The sequence below is a fragment of the Monodon monoceros genome, unplaced genomic scaffold (genome assembly GCF_005190385.1).
Source record: "Monodon monoceros isolate NGI ecotype Baffin Bay Population unplaced genomic scaffold, NGI_Narwhal_1 Super_Scaffold_11, whole genome shotgun sequence".
NCBI classification, from domain to species: domain Eukaryota; kingdom Metazoa; phylum Chordata; class Mammalia; order Artiodactyla; family Monodontidae; genus Monodon; species Monodon monoceros.
In genome coordinates this window covers 24,229,656-24,247,726 of record NW_021703767.1, presented here as the reverse complement: position 1 = coordinate 24,247,726, position 18,071 = coordinate 24,229,656, and positions in this window count along the sequence as shown.

Here is an 18,071-nt window from a genome sequence, read left to right as displayed (position 1 = left end):
ATCACAAGGAATGGAAGCACACCCATCCTCTTTCCTTCAAAACTTTAATGAAAATATAGGTCATACCCTTTGCCATTTTGCAGGTAATGAAATGCAAGTTGGAAAGTAGAATTCTTTTAGAAATGGATGCAGAATTCAGAAATTCTTAATCCTTGCCTGGTCTGACAGAAATACTTCTTTTCTGTGAACCAAATTGTTTAAACATCTGATAAATGCTGTCATTTAATTGGAAGATAAAACAATGATTCTACAACAGAACTCAATGTTTTATTGCCATTTACAATGAATGTCACAATCTGAAACTCACTGTGATTTGTACGCAGTCCTCCAATTTGATTTTGGAATAAGTTCCTTCCATTTATTTATCTCTTCTACTCCCCTATAATATTGCTATGCGATTTACATGCATAGACCAATGAGTTTAAAAGTAAAATAGTCTTAGTGAAAAAATGAAAATTTCTCACAGATCCTTTTCAGTATATTACTACCGCAAGTGATTATTTATATGATACTTTTATTTTATCCCTGTTGCATAAAGCAGAAAATATTATAGAGCAATCAATGGACCATCATTTATATTTTCCTCCAAATTACAATAATTAGAGAGCCTTACAAACTTTTATTGTACTGCCTACCTAATGTGCTCATAGTAATCATTTTATTATAGTGTTACTCAAGCTACTGCTATTTTAGGTGTTAATAGCCATATTATTTAATTAATGACATCAAACTGTGGTGTTCAGAGTATAACTGTACTTCATAAACTGGTAGGTTGTAGTGCTGTGTTAAGTAAAACAAGTACAATTTATGCCTGCTGTTACCACATATTTTTACTGCTCATTTTCTCTCAGTCTTTTCTGCTAAATCAATGGCAGGAGAGTATTTCATACTAATTTTTGTTTTCAGTCCTTAAATTGTATTAATGATATCTCCTGGTTTCCCTACTGAGTCTCCTGGAATGGAAATTTGACAGCTAAGTGTAATATACAGTTCACTCAGTTTGAAAATAAAGTGAATATCTGTATATTTATAGTAGTACAATAATGGACTTATTCTAATTGCTAAGGTATTTTGAGCCAAAGCATTTAAAATATTGAGAAAATTTGAACACATACTGGCATAAATATTTGTTTTTTAGGACAGGGAAATTCTCAACCAAAATGAGCCTTGATATGAGTGGAAAGTGAGTCAGGTGAGTAAAGGTGTCTGGTGATGAGCAATTTCCTCCTGTAAGGTAAATGTAAATGTTTCAGGAGAGCAGGGTACTACGTACAAAGGTAGAAAAAATGATTAACTAAATTACTTGCTGTCCTAGAGAAATTAATATGCTTTGCTGGGAAAGCCATTTATTCTCAGAGTATTTTACTTATTCAGATTCATGATTGGGTCATATTCTTATCTTCCTGCTCATGAGTCAACCCTACATTATTTGTGAAAGTTAAAAATAAATTTATTATCATTTATTCTTCAAGTTCTTTTGAAGGTAGCAAATAGATTAAACTGAGAACATGGAAGAGTTTAGGCTTCAGATAGAAAATGTTACATGATTGTTAACATCTAAATGTGTAGTTTTAATCAAAACCTTTATTTAATTTAATGACATTTCCAATTCTGGGTATTTTAATGGCTGAGATCAGAATAAACATGAAATATTTGTGTCTTCATAATTATTAGAATAATTATTCTATTATTGTCGTTAATGCTTTTCTAATATATAATTTACTGAGTTATGTGGTGTAGTATTTAATTAAAAATGAGAAATAATTAAACATACAGACAGGTCTAGTCAGGGCCACCTGCCCACATGGACTACAGTTTCTATTCAGCCCAACACTGACACCATCTGGATGGAAACAGAAACGAAGCACAGTATCCAGTGGGCTAACTTCAGAGTGGTTTGGCTAGTGATAACTCAGGAACCCAGGCCATAATTCTAAAAGGATTAACCCTATGGCTTGGATAATGGGAAGTTGGGGGATGGAGGATGTTGAATAAACATTTATGGGATCAGGACACGTGGAAAACATGGTTTTCCTGCAACATCCTGAGGCAGTTCTCACTGTCTTTTACATCCCAGCTCATAAGATGCTGATCCCCTGGCAATCAGGAAGCTGATGCGCTAGCCTGAGTAAGAGCCCTAACAACTACCCTTCAGTAGAAACAGCAGATTGGGTGCACAGAAAGAGTGTCCACATAGCACCAGGATGGGACAGCATAATGCCAAAGATGCCGAATTGACCTTGAAATACAATGACTAGGTTAATGCAGTAACAGCATGTCCTGTGTGTTCTAAACAACGTCCGAAGCAATGGCCAAATAAATCTGGGGCCATCCGTCGGAGTTCCCAATCAGTGAAGGATTGGCAGACTGATTATACTGGCCACCTCCCACCAAGCAAATGTTTTAACTATGCCTTAGATTGTGTAGACACCATGTCTGGCCTAACCCAAGTTACTCCGTCACTGTGCAAACTGGGCTGCCACCATTAGGGGATGAGAGAAGCTGAGTACCATGTACAGATACCCTCATCAAATAGACAGTGATTGGGGATGGCATTTCAAAGGTCATGATGTGCAAAACTGGGCAAAAGATCATGACATTGATGGAGGCTACATCTCCCCTATAACCTGCAAACAGCACGGTTGGTAGAAAGGAATAATGGAGTATTAAAGCAGCAGATTAAATTACTTACAAGTAAAACCACCTTGACCAGGTGGACTAAAGTCCTATGCCAAGCTTTTTTTTTTTTTTTTTTCTTTTTTTTTTTGCGTAACGCGGGCCTCTCACTGTTGTGGCCTCTCCCATTGCGGAGCACAGGCTCCGGACGCGCAGGCTCAGTGGCCATGGCTCACAGGCCTAGCCGCTCCACGGCATGTGGGATCTTCCCAGACCGGGTCACGCCCGTGTCCCCTGCATCGGCAGGCAGACTCTCAACCACTGCGCCACCAGGGAAGCCCTATGCCAAGCTTTAATACATTTGAATGATCAACCAGTAGGGCCTTTGCCCCATATGCCAGACTCACCAGACTTGCCAGACTGGGGCACCCTGCTGAGACACACAATACTGTGAAGTTTTGCAAGTCACCAGAGACAGACACTGCCCCCATTCTCACCATGGATCAATGTGCTGAGAATACCAAGTCATATCACACCTGGGAGAGGAGGTATCTACTGGAATTTGCAGTGGGATGTCCCAGCAGGATGGGCGAGTTACTTCACACCCCTGGGCTAGGGGAACTACTTAATCTCCTCTGGGATCCCACTGTCCTGCTGCAAGCTGGACCTGTTGATACACGTACCATGGAGAGAAGGGACAAGGTGGGGGTCCTGGTCTGGCATTAGGTCCCATCCCCGGGCCATTTCCTCATGCCTGACAGCAGTGCCTCCCCTGGTCAACGTGCATGGTATGCACAACCAAGTCAAGTTCCTAAAGCTGCAGCCACACTAATATCTAAGGACCAGGCCACAGTGTAATTCTTATTGAAAGGGAAGACCTTCCCATACAAGTTGCTACTAAATATCTATCTTTTCAACCTTAGTCTTCTGCTGTGATTTCCAGTCACAGGTTGGGCATCTGATAAAAACAGCTTTCAACTGTGGCCCCATTCATATGCCCAGCAAGGGAATCTATCCAACTGCTGGGTATGTGTGGGCAGCTGCCTTCTCAGCTCATCAGGTTTTCCATGGTGGTATCACCACTCCAGGGAGGGGATGGAGGGCCCTAAAGCAGTGCATTAAGGAAGAAGAAAAAGCTAGGACTAGTACTCTTAATTCATCTGATATTACTGATACTGATCCAGAAATCTGGCCTGCAGCACACACTATCAGTAACACTGGGCATGGGTATTCTTTTTTTTTTTTTTTTTTTTTTGTCAACCAAACTCCTTAGGCAGCACACCAAACAGCTTATCAGAAGGGTCCTAAAAATATTAGCATAAGAGCCATGGGTGGCTACACTCATATTTGGGAGAGATTCATGTGGCTTACCCTAGGTTACAGACATTTGAGCACTCGTGCACACTTATATTGGGAACAGAAAAGGCACTATAAACAGAACCAACCCAATTGTAACAGGGATATGGGGTGGATATCACCAGAACCAGATAGTCATCCTGCCACATTAAAGGATAGCAACTGGTTTGACAGCCCAGGTATTTATCAGGTAGCACCGAATGGGATCCAATGGTTGTGTGGCACAAATCTTTGGCCCTGGCTTCCACCTGGGTGGCTGGGCTGCTGCACCCTGGGTTTTCTCTGGGCACAGGGGAGAATCTGCCCCATGGTAACAAAATTTGCCAACTTCCTTCTCCTCAAGGCCAGATGGACATATTCTGTTTTCCACTGGTACAATCATGTGGCCACTCTCTTTGTTCCCTCCATTGGCCTGGAGGCTGTCATAGCACACATAGAAGCCTTTACAAAATTGACACAGCAAGCCTTAAAGGTCAAAGCCTGTCCTTCAGAACTACTGAAATATCTCTAATGAGAAAAGCTGTCCTCCAAAATGGGATGGCCTTGGATGTTATCACTGTCTCACAACGTGCCATTATCCAAACTGAAAGTTGCGTGTTCATACCTAATGAGTCTGCTAATGTATCATCTTTATTAAGTTCCATGAGGACACAAATGAATGCACTGAGTCATCTGCCCTCAGTCTAGGGGACTCAAATCAGTGTTTCAGATCATGGGGCTCTTGGTGGAAAAAAACTGTTACTTACTTTGGGAAGTATTACCTTAACATGTGTTTTCTCTTGTGTATGCCCATACCATTGCCGTGGCATCTGCCTCCAGTGTGGCCAGATAGCTGCCAAAGGAGCTACCTCCATGCTAATAAACCCACCTGCTGACTGCTCAAGGCACACTGCAGAAGAGGGGAGCACGTAAGATTGTAAGAGCGGGTCACCAGGGGTAGAGTGTTGAAGGAGGTCATCAAGAGGATAGGACCACAAGTTGACTAGTGAGCTGGATTCAGGCAATTAGAGGCTCCTTACCCCCTCGTCTGTCCTGGCAATGTATGTCCCCACCCACTTCTCCTGCCCTTGGAGTCACTTTAAGGACTCGGCCTTAAGAGAGTAATGTATTGTTGAGACAATCTGGATTATATACATAACTGAACCCCGTTAAGGCCTCTATGTAAACTCTTTAGATTCTGGCATGTGGGGACAGAGATCTACACATTTTGAGCCACCCAAGACAAGCCTGGAAATTAAGTCCCTTGCTTATTAAAACTGCCACCTACCTACCAATCTGGAGCGGGCGGCCTCTTTTTTCAGTCTCTCTTTGCCTTTTGAGTTCGGGGGCCAGTTTCAGACTTTACCCCGGGCACTCCTGAGGTTTCCAATCAACATGCAGGGAGGAGACGGGCTGGGAAGCGCTGAGCATCGGGGCAGCTCAGAGAAACACAAAACCAGGCCGAGGCCCGGCAGCCTGTGAACCAACTTCCCAGAAGAAGCAAGATCTCGTGGGATCTCGGGGCTCTACGGGATTCTACAGAAGCCGGAAGGGGAGGGCCGGGATGATAAACACCTGGGTGCACCCGGTGCTAGAGGCCTTTTCCTGCCAAATTGGCCTGTAAGGAGTCTGGCTCCTACCACCTATCATGCAAACCCCAATACTTGTGGGCGCGTGGAGCCTCTCCCCCAAGTCAGTCACAGTGCCGTGGAGTCTGCGCGAGGCCTGACCAGGTACTGGGGAACGGGCACCGGCAAGGGCCATGCGGGGAGGGACTGACGAGTCATTGACTCCCGAACGGGGGACTGAACAGTGGAGTAAAGTGTTAAAGTGAGGGCTGCAAACCTCATAGACTTCCAGGGTTGTGCATGTAAATTTTATGTTTCTGCTTTACTGTAGTATATTAAGTGTGCAATAACATGTCTACAAAAATACCAATGTATGTAACTTAATTAAAAATGATACTGTTGGAAAAATGGTGCTGATAGACTTGCTGGACAGAGGGTTGCCATAAACTTTCAGTTTGTAAAGTATACAATATTTTTGAAGTGCAATAAAGGAAAGTATAATAAAATTATAGTTGCCTTTATGTTCTTCCATAAGTCACCAAATTAATAAGTTGGTAATTGCTGTTAGGAACCTGAATAGAGCGTCATAGTATTAGCCAAATGTACCTAATATTCAGTACAGTGTCTGGCACATAGTAGGTTGACAATAAACAACAGTAAAATAAATGTTATGAAATGAGGTTGCTAGATTGACTTGCCAAAATGCTTAGATTTATAGGAGGTACCACGTGGTTTAAATGAAATACAAAATATGGGTCATACTCACAAGCAATTTTTAAAATACATTAAGGAGTTCAGTCTATAATGCAGAAAACACTAATAAGCGTCATGAATAACATTACTTAAAGATACTGTAAATCCCTATATTATGTTATATTATTCAAATTAAGGCAATATATTATGGTGTGATTTTGTAAAACAAAGAGGCAGTGTTTTCAAAAGGTGTATAAAATACTTGACTAAAATTTTCTCAGGCTATATGTAGGGTCCTCTAAGAATTGGAATCTGTGATGCCATGTTGGGCAGATTGCAAAGAAATGGTTGCAGTGATGAACAGTTTGGAATTGGGCAGTCTCTAGGCAAAATAGAACAATGCAGAATCATGGAAAGGGCTTGATATGATATGATAGCTTCATAAATACTAGTCAGATATTACAGAAAACGTTACAAACATTTGGCCACAGCAGTATATTTATAAGAAATTTATTTCACCTGCCAAATAAAACAAAACCAGTGAGCAAGTGAGCACGCACCCGTGAGAGAGAGCTTTGTTGTACAGGAATGTACAACTTTGTGTGTACTAAAATAAGAAGCAGCACCTGATACAAATGGTCTTCTAAGAATAGTACATCCAAATAATCCAGGTATAAAGTTAATATTAATTGCCAGTTCTCAGTGTTACAAAAAAATGCTGTCTTTGCACAGTATATAATTTAAGCTAATTTGCTTCTCTGACTAATATCTATAACAAAATCTCGCTGGTATAGTCATCAGTGACTTATTGGCAATATAAAATAATTGAAATTATCAACAGATAAAATTAAAGGAGAAGGTTTAAATGATAGAATTATAGTACATGCCAGCAATTTCTCAAAGTGAATTACCCAAATATAATTGCACATCTCTGCTGTGTTCTAAAGTTCAACAGCCTGAAATGTTATTGAACTATGCATGCATTAATAAGACACTGCATACCAGAAGGGGGATAATAAGAGAAACGGTTTAAAATCTATATGGGCTAGAAATCTATTAATGGTGTCTGTGAATTATATGCTCTATTTTATGTTACATTCACTTCAGATGAATCAACCAAAAAGTGTGAGGATAATATTAATTATCCATTTATATAGTATCATAATAATCTCATCTCTAAAATCTTAAGACCTAAACTTCATGCTTTTTGCATCATTTTGCTTCAAAAATTGACTTTTTATGTATCTGCCCTCAATAGAGTTTTGTATTTTAACATAAATAAATTTGAATTTCTTAAGATAGCCCTTCATATGGCCATGCAGATAGGCGGCATGCGTTGGAAAACGTGTACTAACCAATTGCCTTTTTGAAGGGTTAAGTTTCTATAGAGGAGATGGAACATAGATGGTATAAAATGATGTTTACGGGTCCCTCCTTTTGCAATTCTAATGAAACCAGTATTGCCTAGTCGAGGGTCATTTCCATTGGCAAACTTATCAATTTATTATGTTTACTGCTGAGAAAGATATACTGATGTCTTAAATAATACTGATTAAGGCATTTAATAGTAGGGATTAAAATCTAGCATATTTTAAAGAAGAAAATTTATCTACAATATATTAATAGGATTTGGACATAATGGAATAGAAACTCTAAAATGCTAGGACATATACGAAGAAAAAATAACAACTGAAATTCAAAAATCGTCCAATTCTAAGAGATTAGACATACACAATTTTCTGATGAATACAGGTTTTTCACTTAAATTCTTAGGCATGAAACAGTAATTCCAAACTACTTGAGAATATACGTGTTTCATTAGAGCTGCCTGCAAACTGAATAAATAGCTAAGACATACATGTATGCTTATCTTTGAACATTCTCAAATCTTTATAAGATAAAATGTAAATCTGACCAATATCCTGCTGCATTTATGATGCTTTTATCTCAATCAATGTATACAGAAAGTATAGCTGCTAGTTAAGAAAAGATATGCAAGATAAATGACAAGAGATTATTTTGAAACAGGATACTTGGACACATGTTTTGTGTATAATTTGGAGGACGGGGATACACATTATAGAAGGTAACTGATTTGTAATGCAGTGGTCCATGTTTGAAAATAGAGCTGCTTTTTTAAGACATATATGTTAATGCATCAGAGAAATATCTTATTCAACAGTAAATTTTAAACTTTAAAAAAATTTCATTGATGTAATGTATCCTCATTGTTTTAAAAACATGTGTCTATGAGTCTTACAATGAAAACCTTTACTCACTTTCTCTATCTCTTCTCCATATTCATACATTTTCAAAGCAGCCATCCTTGATTCGAATGCTAACTTTCCATAGAACTTATCTCTATATTCTAGATTCCCCGATTGAAAGGCTATTTCGTGATTTATGTATTTTATACATAATCTCATGAGAGTTGCAAGGTAGATGAAATCTTCCTACCAACATTTTCATCCTTATCATCCCTCATACTTAAAGTATTTGGTTAAACAGATAATCTCTACAGTATGTCTACATAAACACTGATCAGTAATGAGTCTGAGAAATATAATATCAGCACAATAACTTTTCCTTTGCATCTCTTTTTCTTTAACTATTGTCTTATTATTTTGACTTACATGATTTTCTATGTGGTTATTATTAACTTTATACAAGTAAACAATTCTGCCACTTGCCTTTCAACAAAATAATTAAATGTTCAAACATGCCAGTTCTATTTGTTTTTCTTTTAAAGACCTCTATCTGGAATCCACCACCCTTGGACTGCTATTTGGATTGTATGCTCTCTGGGTCTGTAATATGGAAATCCAATTGTGGGTTCTTTATATAATCATTTTGGGATTTCCAGTGACATATCTCCTGCATAGATACACTGTCACAAGAATTCCTTGTTTTTATATTTGATTTACATTCTATTTTTCTGGAGCACATCTTTCATAGCTTCATTAGCTTCTTAAAAAGGGCTAGAGATTTATAAACTACTATTTAAAAAACATAAATCTGCATGTAAAAGCACATACAGGGCATTATCATAAAGCATTATAAGGACGAGAGAAAGGAATATTAGCAGTAAGTTAATCACTTCTTATTGTTAAATTCACCAAAAATGCTTCTCACATAGTTTTTGCACTTTGGGGGGAAATAAGTTCAATTTCTGTAGGAATAATACATTTAATATTATCTAGAGATAATATATGGTTGCCACTTTTAAGGTAGCTTGAAATATCTTACTAACAAGAGGCTAAACATTTTGTTAGGTTTTCTGTCATCATATTTTTATACATTATTATATATAATTAGCTTTATCTTATTTTGTGTCATTATTATTCAATTTGGTGAAGTCTTTGGTAATTATTTGCTAAAAAAGTGATAAGTGACTTATTAAAGGACTGTTTGAGGCTTATTTTCCTTATCTGTAACATAGTGGAAGGAATACATAACTTCTAGGATTGTATATGTTTTTTTTTAAATACACATGCAAATATAAACAATTAGAATTTGTTGAGCGCTTACTAAGTGTCAGGCACCTTTCTATATAATCTCGATTAAATAATTCAGTCCTTACAGTAACCTTATTACATTGGTACTGTTTACGTATTTGTAGATGAGGAACAGGCTTAGGTGCAGAGAAATTCAGTGCTTTGATCAAGGTCACAAATTCACAGCGATAGCCATGTACTTAATAGTTACTAGACAAATGATCATTTGTTAGTATTGGTACCAAAACATCTACTTAGCTTTTACAAACATACAAATTTGGTATAAGTGCCATTATTTTCCCCACAGTCATATTTATTAAAATATGTATTGCTTTCAAAAAGTAAAATCTACATTATTCTTACCTACATATTGCAATTCTATAGTGATACAGACAATAACATGTTTTATTTAAATTTGCATTACCTTAGTGTGAATATAAATCGTGTTAAGAGAATCATTCTGTCATTCTTTTGATCAAATATTCTGACCAATGGAATAATAATTTAGTAATTTTAAGTAGAGTTTAGCCTTGATTAGAATATGCTATTAATGTTAAATTTAATCTAACTTGTAAAGTAACTATAGTTATCTTGCATTTTCTTAAAAGCTGGTATAATTTCTCACAGTTACTTTCAGTCTCTTACTAATAAGGAGAAAGAAATGAGAAATGTTTTTAACAATATAGAGAACTCTCAAGGGAAATAAGAAAAATAAAATTTATATTCTGGGGCTTCCCTGATGGCGCAGTGGTTGAGAGTCCGCCTGCCGATGCAGGGGACATGGGTTCGTGCCCCAGTCTGGGAGGATCCCACATGCCGAGGAGCGGCTAGGCCCGTGAGCCATGGCCACTGAGCCTGCGCGTCTGGAGCCTGCACTCCGCAACAGGGGAGGCCACAACAGTGAGAGGCCCACGTACCACACACACACACAAAAATTCTATTTGTATAAAGTTATGGTATGTTTAATAATTGCATTACTTAAAATACATATGTATTTGTGGAAATGAATACATTACACAGGTAAATGAGATAGCAGTCTACTCTTTTGCATGCTATACTATTTCTGAAACCAAGTTTGTATTAATAGAAGGATAAAAACATTTTAATAAAGAAATAACTGGATTTTTGCCAGAAATTTGCAGTTTGCTCACCATACTCCTTCATTCATCTGACTGGATGTATGCATAATTGGGCCACACTTACCACATTTCCTTGTATTCAGTGTAACCATGTGACTGAGTTCCAGTTAACTGGATGAATATACTAATGACGTATCCAGGCCACTCATATACCAAAAAATTCCCATATGTAATCCTATTTCTTGTTTCTCATTTATTCATCTCAGTGGTTAAGACCTCAAGGTCATAAGGAAGGATAGAGCCAAAGGTGGATGGAATCTTGGTCTCTATAATGGGTTTTATATGAATAAAAATGACAATACCCATGTATAAGCCAATGAGATGTTTGTGTTGATTGTAACCACATATTGTGTACCCTGACTAAAGAAGTTCAAAGAAATCAATCCTTTCCCACTAAAATAAATATTCTCACGACTTCCTAAAATATCTACTAAGTCTACGTTAAAACTTTTCAGTATATCCACCAGACACTCACTATTCTAACAAAGAGAATTTTGAAGTGTTAAATTTTACTGAAATTTTCCAAGTCTGCAGATTTATTTCACTAAATAAACACTAATACATTGAAGTGTTTTACATTAAGTTGAAATTTCTGAAATCAAATTAGATCAATCCTCTATCTAAAGTATATAACCAATTTTTAAAGTATGAAATGTAGTTTATCAGATAGGGTTTATTATTTTAGGAAAAAAATGAAACTTGCATATGAGATATGAATTGACTAAATAAATAGCCACTCTCAAGAAAATTATAATCTCTACATTTCTCCTGTTTGATTTACTTATCTCCAAATAAGCTTGTTTTGTTTAATAGGAAACAGTATTTCATTGAATTCACAAAACTGTAGCTAGAAAATAAGTATCTTCTATAAATTGACTGGCATATTGGTAAGGAGGACAAGATAGTTTGTTTTAATATAGTTCTGTGTTCACTTGTTCCTTTCATTTAGTTCCCTTCATATGATAAATTTCAAATGATGCAAGATTGTTGATGTTTTTGAGATGTTATTGTGTTCCTGTCTTCAATTTGAATCATACAATAAATTTGTTTCAGCAACAAAATAACTCTAATAGATTTGTCTTTCAGTCTTACTTACCTGGCTTGATAAATTTCAGCTTAGACAATTATGTCATCTAGGCTAAGTGAATCAAGTGCATTTTTTTTGAATAGCAGAGCAAAATTTGTTTTAAAAACATAGTTCATCATAGATACATCATGAATGTGTAAAGGACAGATTTATGTGCATCGTCATCTTTATGGTCAGAAAAATCATGACTCGATTTTTGTTCAACGATCTTGAATTTTATATGCTTTCTGTATCATTACTGTTCACCTGGCTGCTCTTATGATTAATTCTAGAAAGAACAACAAATCTTGCAAAAAAAATACTTTAAGAGCCTCGGGGCACTTCCTTGGCTCCTCTGGAAATGAGATTCGAAAGGAATTTGCTCATGAATCATAGTATTTAAACAGATTAAAATAAGTTAGCAAATGGCATTAAATTCTGCTGTGCTTTTACTGAGAGACAAGAGGTATATTTTAAAGCCACAGTAACATTTTATACACTATGCTATTTATATATTTTTTTAAATCTATGCATACTGATAGGAGCTCAATAATCACACTTCAGTTCAATGGACAGGTGGTAAAAGAAATGTGTGTGTGTGGTGGGGGAAGGGGATTGTGTGTGCATGAAAGTCAGAAAAGTGGAAGGTCAGCTTTTGGCCTCAACAGTGTATCAGGGCCATGTATATAGGGCCATGGACATACAGTATTGAACAAAATAGAGTCCCTTTTAGATAAGACAGAGTTGAAATGAATACTTTTCAATTAATTTAAGTAACAAATATATAAAAGTGCTTAGAAATGAAAATCAAGTCTCTTATAACAAGAAGATACAACTAACCATGTAGGCCTCCATAAGAGAGAATATATAAAGGAGATAAAGCATAATTAAAGTTTAAAGGTACAAAAGGAATTAAAGAGTCAAGAAACTAAGAAAAGTTCATAAGTCAACAAAATGGTAAACATAGCACACTGAGAGTCAGCAGATGTGGTTAGAGAGAAAAATAGGGGCCAGATTATACTAACCCTAGTGTCTATTTGAAGGATGACAGAATTTGTTCTAAGAGCAATAGAATACATTTATTTATTTGAGTAGAATAAAATATATTTGTTAGATGCACAATGTTGTCTTCTCTATCATATTTCTATCTTATGCCACTAAAATTTTTGGCTGATAATTTGTCATCTTTATTGATGGTGTATTATTATCCTGATCCCAATTGTATGTTTTAGCTAACACTGAAATTGTATTAGTTGGCTGCTATGATGAGAATGCAGAACCAGAAAATTCCTCAGTCCATTCATTATTCTCCACTAAGAATTTTATACGTAACAACATTAGTCAATCATAATGGTAAATAAAGGTCTTTTTTCAAGGGCACAACAATTTTAGACTTTTAGATCTCAAGAACTATTTTTAAGAAAACTATAAATAAAATAATCTTTACCAGAAAGGGAAGAAAACAAATAGAAAGAAATTTGTAGGGTCTGTGGGCAAAGAATGACACTAATTTAAAATAAAGAGTTAAGAGAGTTGTCACTAAGGAAAACAGAACTGGTAAGTTATTTTGTGTGTTTTTTTTCTTGAAGGAGAGAAGTGTTCCAGTTTTACAGTTTTCAAATTAGTGAGTGTTTATATGCAAGGAAAAAATCTAATGGAATATATAAATTATTGATTCTGAGTAAACGAGAACATTATATAAGTTAGGAAATATAAATGACTTAGTTATTAATATTCATATAATAGAAGTTAAAAACACTGAATATTGTTTCAGATATAGTTTTTAGTATAAGGATATTGGAAGGATAGAAAAAGACAGTATCTTTGATGGGAGATGATATTATAAGACATCTAAATTTTCTTCTTCTATAAGATTTAGGCACTAGATAGCATTAAAAAGTTAAGAATTAAGAGATAACACGATAGGTACATTAAACAGATAAAAGCAAGTAGCATAAGAGAAACTTAAGGGTTAAAATTTGTTAGATCTGGTGATTCATGTGCATGTAAAAGAAACTCTGAATAAACCTCATAGTATCTTTTGACGAAACAGTATGCACTTAAGCATTTGATTTTCAAATTTAAACTAAAAAGAAAATTTATGGTACATATCAATTCTTCATTTGTTTAAGAGGTGAAGGGAACCACTTCCTTTACCTATCTACAAAATAAGAAACAGAGAAAACTTGCAAGGCTATGTTCCAGGTTGTATTAATCTTTCTTGATAGAAAAATCAAATGAGAAGAAAAGAAAAAAAACAGGCTTTGAGTGTCTTATTTAAGTTGTCCTCTGATTTTTTTAAAAGGACGTATTAATTGTTAAAACTGGATTAAAATGAGAGTTGCTGGGGTTTTTTCTCAAGATAGCATAGAATTATGGATTGTTGATGCAATACACTTAGGCAGACATACATACATATACATACACATATGCATATATATGTATATTATGTTTCTATTGATTTTGAATACATAGTAATAGAAAATATCTGCAAAAATGCTTATTGAAAATTTGTTTTTCTGTTGCTTTGCACCAGTTACCTTCATAACATGTGGGAATTTGATTAGTTTGTTGAAATGTTCTGATTGAGACACCTCAGGTGTAAATCAAAATTTACTTAATTTAATTTCCATTTGTGATTTGATTAGAATCATATTGCAGCTAAACTTATGCAGATGGGCTAGAATTGACAATTTTTTTTTATTACTTGAATTTCATTTTTGGAAAACTTAATCCCTGAAAAGTATTAAGTGACATTTAAAGAGCATAAGTTTCATACAGCTACTGACTTAACTACTTGGTTTATTTGGAGAATATTTTCTAATGCTTTCACTTTTTTTAGGTTTAATTTTTTTTTTTTTTTTTTTTGCAGTACGCTGGCCTCTCACTGTTGTGGCCTCTCCCATTGTGGAGCACAGGCTCCAGATGCGCAGGCTCAGTGGCCATGGCTCATGGGCCCAGCTGCTCTGCAGCATGCGGGACCTTCCCGGACTGGGGCACGAACCCGTGTCCCCTGCATCGGCAGGCGGACTCTCAACCACTGTGCCACCAGGGAAGCCGTAGGTTTAATTTTTTAGCGTTATATCTCTACATCCAATGTTCTAAGAATTTGTCATTTTTTGTTTCATAATTTTCAAAGTCTGTAGCTTCCAGTGCAAAAATGTTAAAATATTCATACTCCCAAGGAACTTAGACTAGAGATATGATTACTGTAAGAAATTACTCATTTAAGCATTGGGTTCTTGAGGGAACTTTTTTGCTAAACGGTGAGGGTTACATGTTTGTGGACACTGAAATATTAATTAGACGTTTCTGACAAAATCCTCCTATATTAGTTTTCTGTGGCTGCTATAATAAATAACCACAAACCTGGTGGCTTAAAACAATACAACTTTTTCTCACAGTTCTGCAGTACAAAGTCTGAAATCAGTATCATCGGGAGGAAATCAACATGTCAGCAAGGCCTGGCTCTTTTGGAGGCTCCTTCCTTGCCTCCTTCCAACTCCTGATGTCTCCTGGAATTCCTTGGCTTGTGGCTGCATCACTCTAATCATCAAGGTAAGATCTTTAAATTTCTTCCTGCTCCATCCTTACATAGAGTACTCCTATGTGTGTGTAAAGTCTCCCTCGGCCTCTTTCTTATAAAGATACGTATGATTTAGGGCCCACCAGGATAATCCAGGACAACCTTTCCATCTCAAAATCCTTAACTTAATCACAGTTCCAAAGACTCCCTTTGTGACATATAAGATGACAGAGTTTCCATGATTAAAATGTGAAAATCTTCTAGGGGGACACCTTTCAACCTCTTTTACAGTCAGTTGGGCCCTGAGTCTCTAATTTCTCTAGAGCAAATAGAGAGTCACTTAAAATTACAACCATTTAAAAATTGCACGTTTTGTCTCCCTGTCAGAAGCTATTCTGCTCTGATAATGTCTTGAATCTTGCTACTCAGCATGTAGTCTCTAGATTAGACCAGTAGCATCAGCATCATAAGAGACATGGTTAGAAATCCAGAATTGAGTGGATCCATCACAGACCTAATGCATCAGAGCTTGTTTGTTAACAGGGTGGCTCATATGTACAAGCTGTTCATATGCACTTTGGAGTTTGAGAAACACTGTGGTGTGTGTATGAACTTGTGTGTCTTTCTAGACGTAGTCTAAGAAAAAAAATCACAAACTTTTAAAAAAGGTGAAATGACTTACAGAAAAATATTAATGAATCAACATACGTTCCTGTCTCAGCAGTCTTCAGAAAAATGGAATCATAGATAATCATGCAAATAATTGGCAAAGTTATCATTGTAAATAAAAATAGTTTCATTGCCATTTCAGAATAAGTACTGAATAATTTTCTTAAACATACAGCTTCACTAATGAAAATGGGCTTTATTTGTATTTCAGATAACCTGTTATCCTTTGTATTATTTCTATTGTGAAATTTTTATCATAATTAGTTTTTCTTCAGGTCATGGTACGTTAATTTCCATCAGCATACCAAAATATATTTTGTTTTGACCAAAGTGGAACTAAGCTGCAAAATGTTTAGGAGAGCAAAAATCTTTGCTCAGTAGTACTAAATGTTCACACCATGCTTCTCATTTATGAAGATTATCCATAGGACAATTTGTATGTTACAACAATATGTTACTATTAATAAATCATCAATTTAAGCATTTTCCACCTACTAATATCATATTACTGACTTTTCTTAGATGAACAAATTACAAAGACCTGTAAAATATGGTGCCTTCACTTAAGTTTTAATCTAATAGGTGAAATATTGAAATTTGAACTAAGAAGTCATTAAGAAGTACAAAAGTTCAGATAAATATTACAAAAATGTAGAAAAGAAAATTTTCATGGGTATGTTAAAGTATGCTTAGTAGAAAAAGAATTCCAAATTATCTTTGTAAAAATGGAAACAAAAGTGAGTAACAAGATATTCAAGGTTCAGATACTGTTTGGAAAAAAGGCAAAGGAAAGAAAACGTAATATATTTAGGAGAGAATTAAGAAGACACAGAGTAATACATTTTCTATACTTTTATTATAATGTATGAATTAAATTCCAAATTATTTAACAAATATCTGCATATGTTTTACCTTCTTATAGGTGTGGTAACTTTTTATGCAGTATAATACCAAATGCATGGTCGAGTTAAATAAGTTAGTTAACAGCTTAAAAACAGTATGAAAATTTTTAATGATAAGTGTTTATAAAACTAATGTTGTATTAAAAGGGCAACACATTTTGAATTAGGAATCTTGAGGGTTTATTGTAGCTGAAGTATAGAATGGCACTTGGGAACTGTCAAAAATTTTAGACTGAAGAAAATGGAGGCCAGATATGAAGATTTCTTATGTACTAACCCAGGCTTCCAGAGTGCTTACTATACTTGACATTCCTTACAGCACTCTAGGGAAATTATTTAAAACTTCTGAAATACTATGATGTAGGTACAATATGAGCCTCATCTCACAGAAAGGAAGCCGAAAAACAAAATAGCAAAACATCAAGTTCTTAAAATGTTAACTAATGAATGAAATTACTGAGATTCAATCCCAGAAATTCTAGCTCCAGCAGCTATGTACTAAGCCACCATGTCATACTGATGTCTGTTATTAGAATGAAGTTCTACTAGTTGGAAAAACCTAGTTAGTACTGACTGATATGTTACTTGATTTAGAGTTAACAAAGCATCAACAACTGGTGGACAAGATCTTTTGTGTATCAGTATAGACAGTTATATCGACTTGGGTATTAGAATACAATTGTGGTGGCAGTAGTGTCGCTGTGTACATTTACCACTTGAATATCAACTGTCTAATTGACTCATTTTATCCAGTTATCAATCTGTAGTAAAAATTTTGTGAAATTTTTGTGGGACACAGTTTTTCAATCACGTAGTAAAATGAAATTGTATTTAAATTAAAATTTAATTTAAAATATCTACATTATCATAAAGAATAAAATAAATTTATTTTCATCCATGCAAAACCAAACTATAAGCAAACGTACAAGTGTAGGTTCAATATGTATTCAAGAAATCACATTATGTACTCATAGATTATAACTCAATATGAGTTAAGGATTTTTATAGGGGGCCTGAAAGTATTCTCAAACTTTGAAGTAGTCATCATAAAAGATCAATATTA